At 44.8% G+C, this 16,927-nt stretch overlaps 1 protein-coding gene across 9 annotated transcripts in view; it reads right to left on the bottom strand.

The window, feature by feature from the left end:
* NOX4 (NADPH oxidase 4) overlaps nucleotides 1-16,927 on the bottom strand; it is a 187,765-nt gene that overhangs the window by 155,296 nt on the left and 15,542 nt on the right. The gene's annotated exons all lie outside the window — the stretch shown is intronic.

Here is a 16,927-nt window from a genome sequence, read left to right as displayed (position 1 = left end):
AATGCTGTGTTTGGATGGCCTCATAATCTGAAGGAAACAAACACCTCATGCATTCTACAAAAATTTCAATATTTTCCCTCCTTTCTGTTAAATATCAGAATGGTTTCTCAAAATGAATTACATTCATCTCAAAACAACAGTATTAAAATCCCTGGGAGGAGTAATTAAAAGAATTCTTTGCTCTTCCCTAGAGGAACTTGGAGAAGTCCAGGAATTGCCTCTCTCTAGAAGCAAAAAAAAAATGTAAGGTTTTTTTGAAAGCCAGGCCTTCAATCTCATAAATAGCCCATATCTCCCATTCTCTTTTATCTGACTCTTACCTACATGTGAAATCAGTGCACCTGAATAAACTCCACCATAGTTCACTGCTCCACACTGGCTCAATGTGCTGCAGAGGGGCTGGCTGGGGCACAAGTGCAGGCACCTTCATGCCCCACCCAGCTTGGGTCACCATCTACACGTGTGCAGTGGCGAAGTAAATAACTCCATCGTAAAATAGTACTTGTGTCAGGCAATACTATGCTAAGGTGGAGTTAATTAGCTTACGCCAGCCTAATAGTGTTGCATGTGTAGATGGTAATGCTTTACTTTTCAGGTAGTTAGTCAACTCCACAGTAAACCACACATGTAGATGCCCCAATGGGAGTTGGACCCAGCCTAAAATAATCAGGATCATTTGTATGTCAACAATTTATCCCTCTGTACAAAAAACAAACTGCTACTCTAAACTGTGTTTGTGAGCCCAAAGAAAAGAACAAATCAGAAGGAATGCTATGTCCCATTGAGAAATCACCTGAAAAGTTGGACAGATAATTAAGCAGAGAAAGGGATAAACAGCATGAAGGCCTTCATTAGTCGCCTAACGAAAATATAATGACTTGGTGGCAAACGAGCCAGAAAACAATGTCAGAAATTAATTCAACTAAATTGAAACATTTGGACTGATTCAGAGATTGCTGGGTAGATTTACAATCATTCCTCCCCAATTTACACAGTGCCAATATACACACTCTGAACTCTGGACCCAAAATAAGTAGTCTCTCCTAAATCTTTAGGTATTTGATAGCTGGGAAATCAGGTGAGAGCCTCAATTTACTAAAGCATCTACAAAATATGCTACATAAAATTCACTGACATGCATGGAACCTATTTATTTATAAGTAAGCTACACTTGTTGAATAAATAAATGAGGAACATACACTTTGCAGTGCCATGCCCCTAAATTTGATTATCTTATCATGCTCATGTGTCTGCTCATCCATTTACTAATTCAAAAAATGTAGTAATTTGCAATTGTTCTCCAAGTTATTAGTTTGAATTAGCATTTTACTACTACTTTTTTTTCCCCAAAGGTGCCATTAGCTTGTCAGTAGATAAGAACATTTATAAAGATCTTCTGTAGAAATGCAATTTCTCTCCCCAATATATTCAACTTAAAACAATTCAATTTCATGTAGCTGTTATACGTGCATGTATTTGAAATATATAATATGAATTTTATGTTAAAGATGATTGCTATTTTTTCGTTTTATGCAAATTATTTTTTCTCCTCAGTGAAACATTCTGCCAAAAAAAAGTGTTTCAGCACAAATCAAAACCAAAACATTTCCAGCAATGTCTCCCTTTCTTTAAGGGGAGAAAGGGAAAGAATATTTAAATGTTGGGAAGGGGGATTGTTTTGTGTTTAGTAAAAAAAAATCACAAAAAATATGTCAAAAAAACTGAGAAAAATAACATTTTTTCTTTCTTTCTAATTGTTTATGGCAAATACTTACAAGTGTACGACCAGCTCATATTATATATGTATGCATTATATATTAGGTGCATCTGCATAGAATTAATTATAAAAACACATACAAATTATACACACATGCAAAACAAAAAAGTAAATTAACTTCTCTACTATTTTAGAAGCAACACAGGCAATGTCTGCCTCATAGGCAGGTGCCTGCCAGGTATCCAAGATTATGTCCACTGTAAGATTAAAGAAGATATTCCATCCCTGATTAGGAGGTAAACTAAAATCTAAACCCCATGTACTTATTAAAGATCTCACAACACCTCTGAAGAGCAGAGGTCACAAGTCTGTTTTCTTGCCCAAATTCTTCATGGGGGATTAGATTTACTGTATGCTATCCAATCTCCTGCTCTATTATAACCTCACCAGGAATTGTATTCTCCACTTCCTGCCTGACATGCTATAGGAGCTGCTGTACATTATTTAAGGAACGCTGTGTTTCACTCCCCCTGCAGAGGCACCGTGTTCCCAACATGGAGGAAGCAATACCTATGAAGGATACAGGGGAGAAAAACCAGCGGATTTCTGAGACCCAGAGCATCACAAACACACCCTGAGGCCCCTGCCACGCATTACACTTAAGACGTCATTAACTAGCTAATCACGTCTTAAACTGTAACACAGCTGGACTTAAAGCAATTAATGGCATGGCTCCCAGCTGAAGGAGCACATGGTGTGCCCCCAAACCTGGGAGCCCAGACCAGATGATAGAAGCTTATGTTGCACCGCTGCCACTGGAAGGCCCTTCAGCTGAGAGGGCTCCCAGATGCAGGAGCTTGCTACTTGCCAGTACAGGGGGAGCCTGGGATCATGATCCTGGGCTGCTCCTGCACTAGCAATAAGGTGTGATGGGATCTAAAACTTGATCCCATACATACGTGGCAGGAGTGTTTGGATTGTGCATCAGATCCTATCACACCTTTACCTGCATGTCTGGCAGGGGTCTGAGGTTCAGACCGCAGTGATCCTTTGTTCTTATAGCCCCATCTGGGGAGATTTCCAACCCATGCTCACAATGGATCCTTATTCCTAATATAGAAAAAGAAACCGTAAAGGCTGCATGAACTCACTTTCCCATGGGTTTGACTCTTCCTCCATCCACCTCGCTTGGCCACAAAACCAGCAGGTATGAGACCTTCACAAAAAGGAATTTTGTGGACACGTGTGCCTCCACATTAGCTCTTACTAGCCTTTGGCTACTTTCATTTGCGTAGTTAGAGCTGAGCTGGTGTGGATTTGCGTTGTGAAAGAGTAGTAATGATCACCGTGCTGCATATGGCCCCGCTCTCTGCCACCCCTTTGAGCTGACCTCTCTAGAGCATTCACTGAGCATCTCACCTGGCTAAGGGTGAGTGGGACTTCAAACAGCAGAGATTTCAAATTTCAGTAAAATAAATCATGACTATTATGCCATTCAGTAACAAATACATTATGACCACATCTCTGCCTGAGACTAAGCTTACCATGATGCCACTTCTATTTCATGTGAATTGCTTTAAAACATCATAAATATGTTTGTGTCTAAAAAGTCAGTGTGGCCTTGAAATGCTTCTACCCAATTCCAACAAAAATGTTTGTGTAATGTCAACTATGTGAAGTTCTATTTTTATTAATCATTTCCCCTGTATGAGGAGGATAAAAATAAGCTGTGTACATCATTTTGAAAGTTATTGCTTTTATAACCGATATGAAAAGTGCTTAAATATTTTCATTAGAGCTTTTGATGGGTTAGAGAGTGGGTGAGAGAATTCCAGTGATTAAATGAGTATGAAACATGGTAATTATTAGAACAATAGCTTATGCAAATCCCAGAAATAAGCCAGTGTTCATGTTGCTCTTGATGAACAGCCAAACAATCCAAGAATATCACCATGAAGCTAATAAAAGAAGCAACTGGAAAAAAAATTAATAAGTTGTATTTTACTGCACACAACACATCAAAAGTTTTTGACATGCATATTTTTCAGCTGAAGTGTATAGCATGCATACAGCAGTTTTCTAAAAGAAATTTTAGCAAATGTGACTGTTCCCTCATATAAAATTGCAATGGAACTCCAGATCCAGCATTAACTAGACTTAGTATTATTTCTATCGCGTGCATTATTAAATAACATCTAAGTCATCTATATACCAAGGTGGCAGGAAATAACTTTAAACAAACCCTGTATGCAGCACTTTGGCAATTCCACTTCCTTCAACAAAGCAAGATTATGACTGGAAAGATCACTAGAGCTCTTTTCCCCTAAACTTCAGAAAAGTTCACTTCAGCTTTACTATCATGAATATGGCAAAACTGGTTTCTCCAACGCTAGCTTGCCTAAAGTATTTTCATGCAACCCATTCTTCCCAGAAATAGCTATCATTAGACATTACTGGGCTCCAATTCAGAATGTGCTTACATTTGTTGCATGTTGGTATGACTGTATTTGAATGCACCCCTACGAAAATGCCAGCTCTTAGTTTTCACTCCTTTTTTGACTCCAGAAAAATAATAGAGCAATTCTGCTGAAAAAAAGCACTCAGATCACAAGAGGTCAGGATGTTTTTAACACTACAGATTTCTATTTGAAATCTCTGGGTTTATCTTATACATTATGTTTACACGCTTAAGAGTGTTAGTGTTGCATGGCATCAAGCAGCACCCTTGAAAGGTGCCACAGCAACCTGGGTGAGAATCACTGCTCCATTGTGTCCCAATGGCAGAGCCCCCAGGCTCTAGTGGTGGCTTAATTATGTGTTTTAACTTACCATTTTGTTCCTCAGGAAATGTATGCTTATTTACAGCAGCTCAAACTGGCAGACAAAAGGTCCATCAGAAATGCCACCAATTTTTTCACCTTTTTGCAAATCACGCAATAGCCTTTGTTACACAACAGTCTAAACTGCCCTGAACACAGAGAAGAAGCTCAGCCATCCATCTGTGAATTGATAACCATCCATCTGTGTATTGATATAACCCATACACACTTGTGGAGCAGTGGGTACCTGAGGAGAAGGCTGCTGGTTTCTTTTCCAGAGATAGTAAGCTGGCACTTTGGAGGCCCTAATATTTCATATGCTCTCTTACTGAGATGGCATTTCTAACTGCTGCCCTCATGGGTTCCTCACAATAGGGCAAAAGCACCCTCACATTTATCAGTGCACAAACACAAGTCTACATTAATCATTCCCTTCAAATGCTTCCCTGTATGACTTCTTCCCCTCCATCAGACACATATATTCTCCCCTCAGTCCCATGTAAATGCAAAAGGTGACGCTGAAAGCAAATGACTTGAAATGGGAAAAATGAAATAAGAATAAAGCCAATTTTGTTCATGTGCTGAACAATTCAATATGGGTAGAGGCCAAGAAACAAGGTAGGGGAATCTGCTCACCACCCAATGGAAAATGACTGCTCTGTGCTGAACCCATGTTGCTAGTTTAGTGGCTGTATAACTTAATATTCTTCAATATAATCTGCATTTTGCATTGTGTTATTTAACAAATGCCAGTACTCATTCATAATGCTATTCCTGTGGGAGATTCAATTCAGATTCAAAACAATCAGTGACATTACAAAAAGCACTCTCAAAAAACACAGGACAATTTCCAATGAAATACAAGTCAAATATTTTGATGCAAAATGTCACATGGATTCACTAATGGTTTGTTTAAGCTTTTACTGAGCAAAAATTAAATTGTGCAGATGTGGTTAGTAGGGGTGCACCAATACATCAGTCCAATAGCGGATTGGCACCAACATAAAGAAAATTTTCTGCATCAGAAATCAGCCCGATTCAGCCCATAATTTGTCCAATAAATGCCTGTGTGTGTATGCAGCTGCAGCACAGCATGTATGCAATGAGGAGCAGAGCTGGCAGTGCGGAGAGCTGCTGATAAGCCTGGTGTGGTGGCAGGGGAGGAGAAGGGGGGAGGGGAGTAGGAGGGCAGATCAGGGTAAGAAAGGGTGTGGGGTTGGGGTTGGGGCTGAGGCAGGGGCTGGGGCTGGGGCGAGCATGGGATGGAGGCACAGCTTGTCGGGGAGGCACGGGAAGGTGTGGGGCTGCTCCCGCCACTGCACGCAGCTCATCTGGTGCTCATGTGGTGACTCCTGCCACTGCTGCTCCCGCCACTCATCTCGGAGGTCATGGGAGGGGGGGGGCATGTGCCCCCGGATCTGCGGGGCGGGGCAGGGCGGCACAGGCTAGGGCCGTGCTCTTCTCACCGGGCACACAGCCTGCCCCCACTATGCCCTCCCGAACAAATGGTGGGAGCAGTGGCAGGAGCCATCAGACAAGCACCGGATGAGCTGCACGCAGCGGTGGGAGCTGCCCCCACTTCCCGCGCCCCCCTGACAAGCTGCGCCTCCATCCCACACCTGCTCTGGCTCCAGCCCCGGCCCCAGCCCCCAGCTGCAGCCCGCCCCACGCCACGCAGATCTGGGGGGCACACACCTCCCCCACCCCACAAATGACCCACTTGCAACTCTCCCACACCCCTCTCCGCCCTGGCTGGTCAGTGCCTGCCCCCAACCCAGCCCCATTTCCTCCCTCACCGCAGGGTCCTTGATCTGCTACCTGCACACCCGTTCCTGAAGAGCTGCATATTGGAAATCGGATTGGTATCAGCTGATATGCCTCCTTAAAAATCGGCTATTGGTATCAGCCCCAAAAATCTCTATCAGTGTACCCCTGGTTGTTAGTAGTCAATGAGTAAGGAAATGCAATTAATAATGTCTTGAAGCACAGTTTATGCATTATCCAAAAATAAAATGGAATGTTAAGGTCACTTTTGACAAACTTCCAAAAACTCAGGAATATCACCATAACACTACGGTTCTTTGGTTAAATATGATATTGTTTACTAAACCAACTAAATAGTTGAAATAAGTGTTCTTTGCAAACTTTCAGGTATGCCTGAAGAAGGGTGCTTGTTCTCAAAAGCTTGCAAAGAACAATTTTTTCCAACTACAGGCAACCCCTGCTTAGCACTTTTAATTGGTTTCTGGAAAACTAAACGCTAAACGAAACAGCGTTAGGTAAAACCAACATTTTTTGATGAACCAAGATGGTGAAACAAACGCTCCCTGCTGCCAGCTGTACGATGCCTGTGAATGGTATAACCAAACCCACTGAGTGTTAAGTGGAATCAGGTATCAATGTAAAACAAGCGTTACAGCGAAACAGTGCTAAGCAAAACAGCGTTAAGCAGGGGCTGCCTGTATTTAGTTGGTCTAATAAAAGATATTACATTTACCCAAAGGATCTTGTCTGACCATGACATTAATGCTTTCCAAATGGTTCCTAAGTGGTTTTACTCAACTTCCTTTGCATTGCCTGGGTGACTTTAAAACTCTCATGTAGTAACAACTGGCTAAACAGAAATGGACTGCTAGATGTTTAAACAATGCTTAAAAACGAAGGTAATTTTGCTTCAAGGCAAATAGCTTGTTTTAGAGAACATAACCCTATTAACCAGCTATAAAATAGCAGACATGCACTCCTGTCTGCTCTCCTGGTTAGCTGGCCTTGTCTAGAAAGAGAAGACTGCATAGGAGTAACACGTTAAATTGTTTCAGAAACAGAAAAAGCCAACCACCAGTCTTCCTGCTCGATATCCTCCAACAGAGAGTCCTCTAAAAGATTATCTGCCCCTATTACTGTTATTTCTGAGAACTTCACAATCACGTCACATAGTTAGTTATCATCACAGCACAACACACATTTAAGTACTAATATCCCCATTCCATAGATATGAACAGAGTGAAAGAGAAAACTAATAACCACTCATATTTGCACAGGAAGTCTGAATGCAAGCCTTCAACTTCCTACATTACCATCCAAACCAGGCCTGTCCATCTTCTAAGCGGCTGGAGGCTGAATGCCCCCACAGGCCGCACCAGCAGGAGCTGCACACCTGCCAGCCGCACCACGGACCCCTGGGTGAGACAGCCCTACTCCTGCTGCACTGTCTGGCTGCCCTCTACATCGTGTGCCTACAACCCCTTGTACTACATACCTGAGCCCTTCCCCACCTCCATGCTGCATCCAGCTATTCCCAAGCTAATAAATGGTCCTGTGGTGACCCCCGTCAGCTGGTGCAAATCAGGATGAGCTGTGCACAGGATCCCTGCAGATAATGAAAGCTAAGAGCTCCATTTATTTAGGTTATAGACAAAGAAAGAAATTACCACACGTTAAAAAAGGGTGCCTGAGGGAAATGGCCATGCATTTGGGTGTCTGCTCTTACCCTGTAGTAAGCAAACACTAAACTATAATAGTTTACCATTTAATGAAACCCAAGGAAGTTGCCATGATTTAGTTTGTGTTTAATGAGAGGTAAGAACAGGCATATGGACAGTAACTGCAGAGCAACTGATAAATGGCAAGTTCCCACCCATTCAACATGTAATTGGTTTGTTTTTTTCTCTCTAACCTTGCTTGCTTTTTGTTTAAAAATTGTTTTATTTCATTATCCCAGAGCACAAAGCACAGGCAAATGTCACAGCCTGGGATGAAGGCAAGGTTTAGAATTAGATGCTTATAGGAAACACTTGTTCCCGCTGTGTCTGACAAATTTGTTTGGCAAAAACAGTCTTTCCAGACTAGCTCATTTACACCCAGAAAATGGACAACGGAAATGCAGTTCCCAGAACATTTGCTTACCTCAGTAAAGGTTTAGTTTGTATTTATTTCCAAAAAAGGAAGCTTCACAAGCAGAACACAATGTAATCCCATCCACAGATATCTGCAGTCCCTTGGAAGTTATTTTAATAGGAGCCACGTCATTTTAAAATACATGCGACATATAGTCGTATATGTTACATAATGCAGGCCCCATTCTGATCTCAGTTACCCTGGTCTAAATCTAGAATAACTCCATAAAAAACAAATGCTGTGGATTTGTACTGGCATGATGGGGATCAGAATACAGCCTTGATAAGACAGAGAAGGGGGCAAATGCCAAAGACATACAACATACAGTCATATCCCTGTTATCCGGCATGAGTGGGGAATGCCAGGCGCTGGTTTGTAAAAATTCTGGTTATCTGAGATAGATACCATGGAGCGAGGGGGCGACAGCACACAAAGCGGCAACAGCACAGAGTGGCGGGTGACGGCAGCAGCTGCAGCGTCCAAGTTTTCCCCACCACTTCTTCACCCCCTGCATCCAACTGCCCGGGCAGAAATTCTGGTTAACAGAGTATTCCAGTTTGTACAATGCCAGATAACAGGGATTGTGCTGTATTTTGTTTCCTCCTCCAGGTAGAAGAGTGGTTCTCTGAACTCTGCTAAGTTCCAGTGGTTTATTATCTGGGTCACTGAACTGTGGATAGGCCAAAAGAAACTGGGAAGTGAGGAAAGCGTTAGAGAAAACTTTGCTAAACTCTCAACTGGGGCCAAAGGATCATTAAACATTAAGCTGAGCATTAAATGAGGCAGCAAAGAGCATATATAAAGTGGGCTATAATGGCAAGTGGACTCAGAGATTAAAACCTTAAGCATTGCTGTGTAGGGGCAGATCCAGGAGGGTGCAATGGTGCAGTCATACTTTCTTTCGGACCATAACGTGGGAAGAGCAGCTGGAGACGTTTTAAAGTCCCTGAAGCAAGTTAAGAATCCCACTCCCAATTTCTAAAGCCACTCTCAGCACCTCTCCCTTCTCCTCCATGATTAATGGTGCCTCTTCTATCCTCCCAATCACCCCCTCTCCCATGTCCCACTGCCACTGCCCCCAGCTGACTCAGGGACAGGAGGAGTTCCAGAAATGCTCCTGCCTTGCTCCAGCTAGACTGGGCAGGAAAGCAAGCTAAGCCAGGAAAGCAGTAGTGGTGGTGGTGGCAGACAGATTTTTCCTCCCTAGCCAGTCCCCCGGGGTGTCCTTGCCAGCCCCAGAGTAGGCACAGGAAAGGGGAACCCTCTCACTGCCACCGCTGTCCCCAGCCAAGCCCAGCTCACTATGTAGTCACTCTCTGCAGCAGCAGCAGCAGCTATAGTGGGGCAGGAGAGGGGATAGGAGGGGAGGTACCACTGAGCATGGAGGGGAAGGAAGGGCGAGTTGAGAGCAGGGGACGAATTCTTACCTGATTTGAAGACTGTAAAAAAGTCCCTGGCTGATGCTTCTGCAGCTTTTGCTGCTCTGGTTGCGGGGAGGGAAAGGCTAGAAGTAGGGTTTCATAGATTCATAGATGTTAGGGTCGGAAGGGACCTCAATAGATCATCGAGTCCGACCCCCTGCATAGGCAGGAAAGAGTGCTGGGTCTAGATGACCCCAGCTAGATGCCTATCTAACCTCCTCTTGAAGACCCCCAGGGTAGGGGAGAGCACCACCTCCCTTGGGAGCCCGTTCCAGACATTGGCCACTAACTGTGAAGAAGTTCTTCCTAATGTCCAATCTAAATCTGCTCTCTGCTAGCTTGTGGCCATTATTTCTTGTGACCCCCGGGGGCGGCTTGGTAAGTAAAACCTCACCAATTCCCTTCTGTGCCCCCATGATGAACGTATAGGCAGCCACAAGGTCACCTCTCAACCTTCTCTTGCAGAGGCTGAAGAGGTCCAGGTGCCCCAGTCTCTCCTCATAGGGCTTGGCCTGCAAGCCCTTAACCATACAAGTTTCCCTTCTCTGGACCCTCTCCAGGTTATCCACATCCCTCTTGAAGTGCGGCGCCCAAAACTGCACGCAGTACTCCAACTGTGGTCTGACCAGTACCCGATAGAGGGGAAGTATCACCTCCTTGGATCTGTTCGTCATGCATCTGCTGATGCACGATAAAGTGCCATTAGCTTTTCTGATGGCTTCGTCACACTGCCGACTCATGTTCATCTTGGAGTCCACTAGGACTCCAAGATCCCTTTCCGCTTCCGTGCCACCCAGCAGGTCATTCCCTAGGCAGTAGGTGTGCTGGACATTTTTCCTCCCTAGGTGCAGCACTTTGCATTTCTCCTTGTTGAATTGCATTCTATTGTTTTCCGCCCATATGTCCAACCTGTCCAGGTCTGCTTCTAGCTGTTCCCTGCTCTTCGGTGTGTCCACTTCTCCCCACAGTTTTGTGTCATCTGCAAACTTGGACAGAGTACACTTCACTCCCTTGTCCAAGTCGCTCATGAAGACATTGAAGAGTATCGGTCCAAGGACTGAGCCCTGCGGGACCCCACTGCCCACACCCTTCCAAGTCGAAACCGACCCATCCACCACGACTCTCTGGGTACGACCCTCCAGCCAATTCGCCACCCACTGGACTGTGTAGTCATCCAAGTCACAGCCTCTTAACTTGTTCACCAGTATGGGGTGGGATACCGTATCGAAGGCCTTCCTGAAGTCTAAGTATACGACGTCAACCCCCACTCCTGCATCCAGGTGTTTTGTAACCTGGTCATAAAAAGAGACTAGATTAGTCAGGCATGATCTACCTGCTATGAACCCATGCTGGTTTCCCCTCAGCATAATTTTTCCTGCCGGGCTCTTGCAAATGTGAGCCTTGATAATTTTTTCAAAGACTTTGCCAAGGATGGAGGTGAGACTGACTGGCTTATAGTTGCCCGGGTCCTCCTTCCTCCCCTTCTTGAAAATGGGGACCACATTGGCCCTTTTCCAGTCCTCCGGGACCTAGCCCGTGCACCACGAGCGTTCAAATATTCCCGCCAGTGGCTGCGCAACGACGTCAGCCAGTGCCTTCAGTAGTCTCGGATGGAGGTCATCCGGGACTGCCGACTTAAACACATCCAGTTGTTCCAAGTGCCTCTGCACCATCTCAGGGTCTACGCTTGCTAGTCTGGCACCCTGCTGCTGCCTCTCTACAACCCCAGTGAGAGCCTTGTCCTGCCCCTCACTTAGGAACACTGAGGCAAAGAACTCGTTGAGGAGTTCAGCCTTGTCCCCCCTATCTGTCACCAATTGCTTCTTCCCATTTAGTAGGGGACCTATTCCTCCCTGGGCCTTCCTTTTACTCCCAATATATCTAAAGAACAATTTTTTGTTATCCTTAACTTGGGATGCCATCCTCAGCTTCATGGTAGCTTTAGCCTGTCTAACTGCCTCCCTACAAGCGCGAGCAGAGGAGTTATACTCCTCTTTAGTAATCTCTCCCCGTTTCCACTTTTTATATGCCCCCCTTTTTGCCTGCAGGCTGCCCTGGATTTCTCTGGTCAGCCAAGGAAGCCTCTTGGCCCCTTTTCCCCTGCATCGGGATCATCTCCCTCTGTGCCCGAAGGATCATTTCCTTAAGGCCCAGCCACCCTTCCTGGGCTCCCATCTCTTCAAAACTCCTACTCTGCAGTGCGTCCTTGACTAAACGCCTGAGTTCATTGAAATCAGCTTTCCTAAAGTCTAGCACTTCCACCCTACTAGTTACCTTACCCACTCGACGTCTTATGATGAATTCTATTATTTGGTGATCACTGTCCCCCAGGTGACCACCGATCTGTAGGTCTCCTACCATGTCATCCCCTGTTGCCAATACCAGGTCCAGCAAGGCATTCCCCTTAGTGGGACCATGTACCTCCTGCGTCAGATGGAGGTCCTGTACACAGGATAGGAACCTGCGTGAATGCTGGGACTTTGCTGTCTGCATCTCCCAGCAGATATCTGGGTAGTTTAGGTCCCCCATGACTACCGCCTCCCTAGTTTTTATGGTCTCCGAGAGCTGCCTCAGGAGCCCCAAATCTAGTTCTTCCCCTTGGTGTGGGGGTCTGTAGCAGAACCCTACCACCAAATCCCTTTCTCCTTGACCTCCATGTAACCTAACCCACAATCCTTCTACTTTCTCCTCCTCCGATTCCGTTTTGATGAGGGTCGATGTATATTGCTCATTGACATAGAGCGCAACCCCTCCCCCTTTCTTCCCCACTCTATCCTTTCTGTACAGCTTATAACCCTCAATATGTACCGCCCAGTTGTGAGAAGAATCCCACCAGGTTTCCGTTAGCCCTACTAAGTCGTAGATGTTTTCTGCAAGCAGGAGTGCTAGTTCATCCTGCTTGCTCCCCATGCTCCTAGCATTAGTGTATAGGCACTTGAGCCCTGTGACTGGCGCCTTTGTTGCCCCCCAGCTCTGATGCCCAAAGGGCCCCTTATTGCTTACCTGCTTATTGCTCACCTGTGCTTACCTGTTGTGGCCACCTCTGCACAGCCAGTAGCTACTCCCACACCTGCACCCCCCCGCCCTTTTTAAAATCCTGCGTCTGCCTGTGTTACTGTGACGTGACAACAAAACAAGAAAAATTTAAACAAAATTAAATTAAAAAACCCTCATCCAATAGTATCAAGTTTTGCTAAATTTTACACTTACTCGATAAAGCAAACTAGAATCCCTTGGTTACAAGGCAATTAAATAACAAAAGACAGTGCATTAACAAAAATTAAGCTTTAAGATGCCTAATTCCCTCTAGTACTTGGGAAAAACAGACTTCCACTGAGTTGCACCTGGGTAGGAAAGAGAATTTAGCTTCAAACAACAGCATTTTTATCATGATAAAACACCAGTAGATGAGGACTCGAGCCATTGCAACATCCAGAACATACTCCAAAGTGATAAATAAAGAAGACATCAACATAACATCTAGTTAAAGTACTATTCCCCATAGCAAGAGTATAGCTAATGGATGAGATGGTATTTTCCCTTTCACTCAACTTTTCAGTTCTTCAGTTCTTTCCCAGAGCATTCTTTCTGGGGAATACAGTGCAGCATAGTGTCAAATTCAGAAGCTCATTTTATGTCTACTTCACTATTTCAGAATAATATGAAAGTGTACATGCAAAAAACTAGTATTTTCACTATTTAAAAAAAATATTCTCAGGGGTTTTTCTCCACTTGAATCACTCAGAACATAGGTTATATTAACTTAAATTGAATGTAGTTGTGGACAATTAGCTTTCTGAAGCCATCTTCTAGAGAAAGCATTAAAAAGTACTGTGGATGGCAGGGGTTCTCAACCTTTTTGGATCACTGTAACCCCCAGTAGCCAGAGGGCAGTGTACCCCTGGATGCCAAGTGGGGAGAGGCGGGCGGTGGTGCCCAGCCAGATACTGAGTGGCAGCAGCCGCCACATGCAAGTTTCCCCTGTCCCCCATGTCCAGCTGGGTGGGCAGTGCCTGTGCAGCACGTATGGTGGCACTCCATCCCCATCTGCCTGCGCATACCCCCTAAGGCCTTCTCAAGTACCCCCAGGGGTAAACATACCCCTGGTTGACAACCCCTGGTATAAGGTATCTGCTAGACCAGCAGCCAGCACCCTTTTACAAGTGGCGAGCTGAAACAACCCAGCTCCAGTTCGGGGTGGGCCGGGTGGCTTTGGTGGGAGTGAAGGGATTTGCATATGCCTACAGTGGGACCAGGCAGCAAAGAGTTGTGCCCCTGCTGCCACTTCCTCTAGCTCCCTGACTGCAGCATAGGCACAGCATCCAGGCAGCAGGGAACTGCACCAGAGCCAGGTAGCTGGAAGCCGTGTCCTAGCTGCAGTCATGTCTTACTACTCCTTCCACTCTTAGCTTCCCAGATGTAGCACACTGGCCTGCCAGGTGGAAGTTGTGCCCACACAACAGTGAGGGAGCAGGAGATGGTAGCAGCATGGGCACGGCTTTCAGTTGCTCAGCCCTAGTGTAGCTCCCAGCTGCCTGGCACTAGCACAGGTACAGGCAAAGCCTCCCCAGGTCAGATCCAGTGGCTCTGTGGGCCATATGTTGCCAACCTCTGTGCTAGACAAAGAATGAGTCAGAAACAAATAACCTTGAAGCAAGCGTAACTCCACTGTAAGTGTCCAGAGCAAGGAGAAAATGCTGAGATTCTTATTGGAGTAATACTCTTAAATCAGACCCAGGGACTGCATTCTTCATAGCAGCCTATGACTCCTACTGACAATTCAACATCCACAGATGCATCATTCTAGTGGAAGTGTCCTAGACAAGACTATTTGGCGCACTGGTTTTATGTCACCAGCTTCAGCTCAGGGTTTTAACTGTCAGTTGAACTTGAAATGGAGCATGGGCCCACGCAAGGCTGCATTGATGGAAAGCAAGTCTTACCAATAAAACTTCAAAGTATATGCAGACCAGGCTTCCATGCTATTACATTCCCATCTATCTCAAAACTTCAGTCTTCAATGTATTCTCCTCACCTGGTAAGGTAAGGAAGTGCCATTACCCCCCTTTTAAGGAACTTAGGCACAGTGAGACTAAGGAACATTTTTAACAGAAGTTCAGCATCTAAAATATCTTTTTAAAACTGATAGTTAGCAACTTGTCCAGGAAGCTTGGGGCAGAGTAATGACTTGAGCCCTACCCAATGGACCATTATTGTTCTCCAGATACCCTCCCTTTAAAGAGTCTTGAAAACAAGGAATGCTTCACTCTCTCTCCCTTCTTCACCATGCAAGAGCCTCTAATAGGGAACTGGCATAAAATGATATGAAGAACTGAACATTACTTTAAGTTTGCATGATGAATTTCTAGGGAATTCTATTGTTTGAGATATTCAATCCAGGGTTCGGCTATATATGTAGTAATCTTTGCTCCAATAGCCAATTTACTTCCAGCACTGATTCTATTCTGCAACTATTCTGAAAACAAATATAGTTATTTGACGTAAACCTAACTCTCACCCCACCCCCTTAAGGAGATGCAGAAGGCCTGAAAAACGTTATTTCCTTACACCAGGGAAAAGGGGAGAAAAGGCCAATTGCAAAGCTCATCGGGAAAAAAAAATGAGGAATTTTTTTCGTGAAAATATTGCAAAAAGGCTTTCACCCAACAAGGACACTCCTCCAGAGAGATAGATGGCACGTTTGAAAGAGACACCCAGATACCACATGAAGAACTGCTGCAGTACAAAAGAAAACCCCCCACAAATCACACACCGCTGGTTATGATATATCACCCCTCCCTCGAACCCGTACGGAAAATCCTCAAACAACTGCACCCAGACTAGAAAGAGACCCTATTCTTAAAAAGATCTTCCCAGAGCCACCCATCCTAGCCTTCAAACAAGCACCAAACCTCGCTAACCTCATCACCAGAAGCAAACTTCCTCAAGCCCAGAACACACCAAATGGATCCAGACCGTGCCAGGACAAGAAATCAAAACCTGCCAACACATCTCCACCACCCCCACTATTACTACACCCCACAACAGAGCCATCAGCATCCCCGGATCTTACAGCTGCACCTCCAGAAATGTAAGATATCTTATCCAATGCACCAAATGCACTGATGGAAAATACGTAGGAAAGACCAAACAACAACTGTGCACCAGAATGAACGCACACCGGAAATCTATCAAAGACAGGAATACCCAGTTACCGGTGTGGGCACATTTCTCACAAGAAAACCACTCTCTCCAATCTCTCAGTCCTGATCCTCAAAGGGAACTTACAAAACACTTCCCAGAGACGAGCCTATGAACTCCACTTCATCAACCTCCTGGATACTAAAAATCATGGACTAAATATAGACATTGGATTTATGACACATTATAACCTGCCTGACATCTGACTCCCCAGGTACCTCTCCACTATTCATCCCCCTTCTCTCTCTTTCCCACAATCTACATTTTCACTGACTACCTGTCCTGTATGCAGACCAGCCCAGCCGCTGGCTTCTTTACTTTTCATTCCATCCAGGAAGAGCACACACCAATTGCAGAAACTTCCTTAGCCTGACAAAGGGTTTTTGAACCCAAAAGCTTACTTAATAATTGTTTTCCAACTTTTTAAGTTGGTCTAATAAAAGGTATCAGATTCACCCAAAGAACCTTGTTTGCAAAATTGTGTCACTTCTTCACCTGGAGAATCATGACCAGCTGAAAAATGGGATAAATGTTTCGGGGGTGGGGAATTACCAAAAATTAATTCAATTAATTAAAAATCACGCTTCTAGATTCTGATTGGCAATTTCATGAAAAATTTTCAAGTTCTTAAAGATCCTGACCATCAAGTTCTAGCCACAAAAAAACTATGGGTAGATTCCATTCTCTCTGCTTGGTAGCATGGTACGATGGCTAGATATGAGCATCAGCTACAACCCCTGGGCTACATGGGTTTCATCTAAAGAAATACATTGAAGAACGGAAGCCAAAATACTCAGGGAATGTAAGAGCAGCTGTGGCAGGTGCCCTGTTTCCTGGAAGACTGGGGAATTATTCTACTCGCCAAACCCCTG

Source organism: Alligator mississippiensis, chromosome 1 (genome assembly GCF_030867095.1).
Source record: "Alligator mississippiensis isolate rAllMis1 chromosome 1, rAllMis1, whole genome shotgun sequence".
NCBI classification, from domain to species: domain Eukaryota; kingdom Metazoa; phylum Chordata; order Crocodylia; family Alligatoridae; genus Alligator; species Alligator mississippiensis.
Note: the sequence above shows the minus strand (reverse complement) of the source record. Positions and strands in the feature narration are given on the sequence as shown.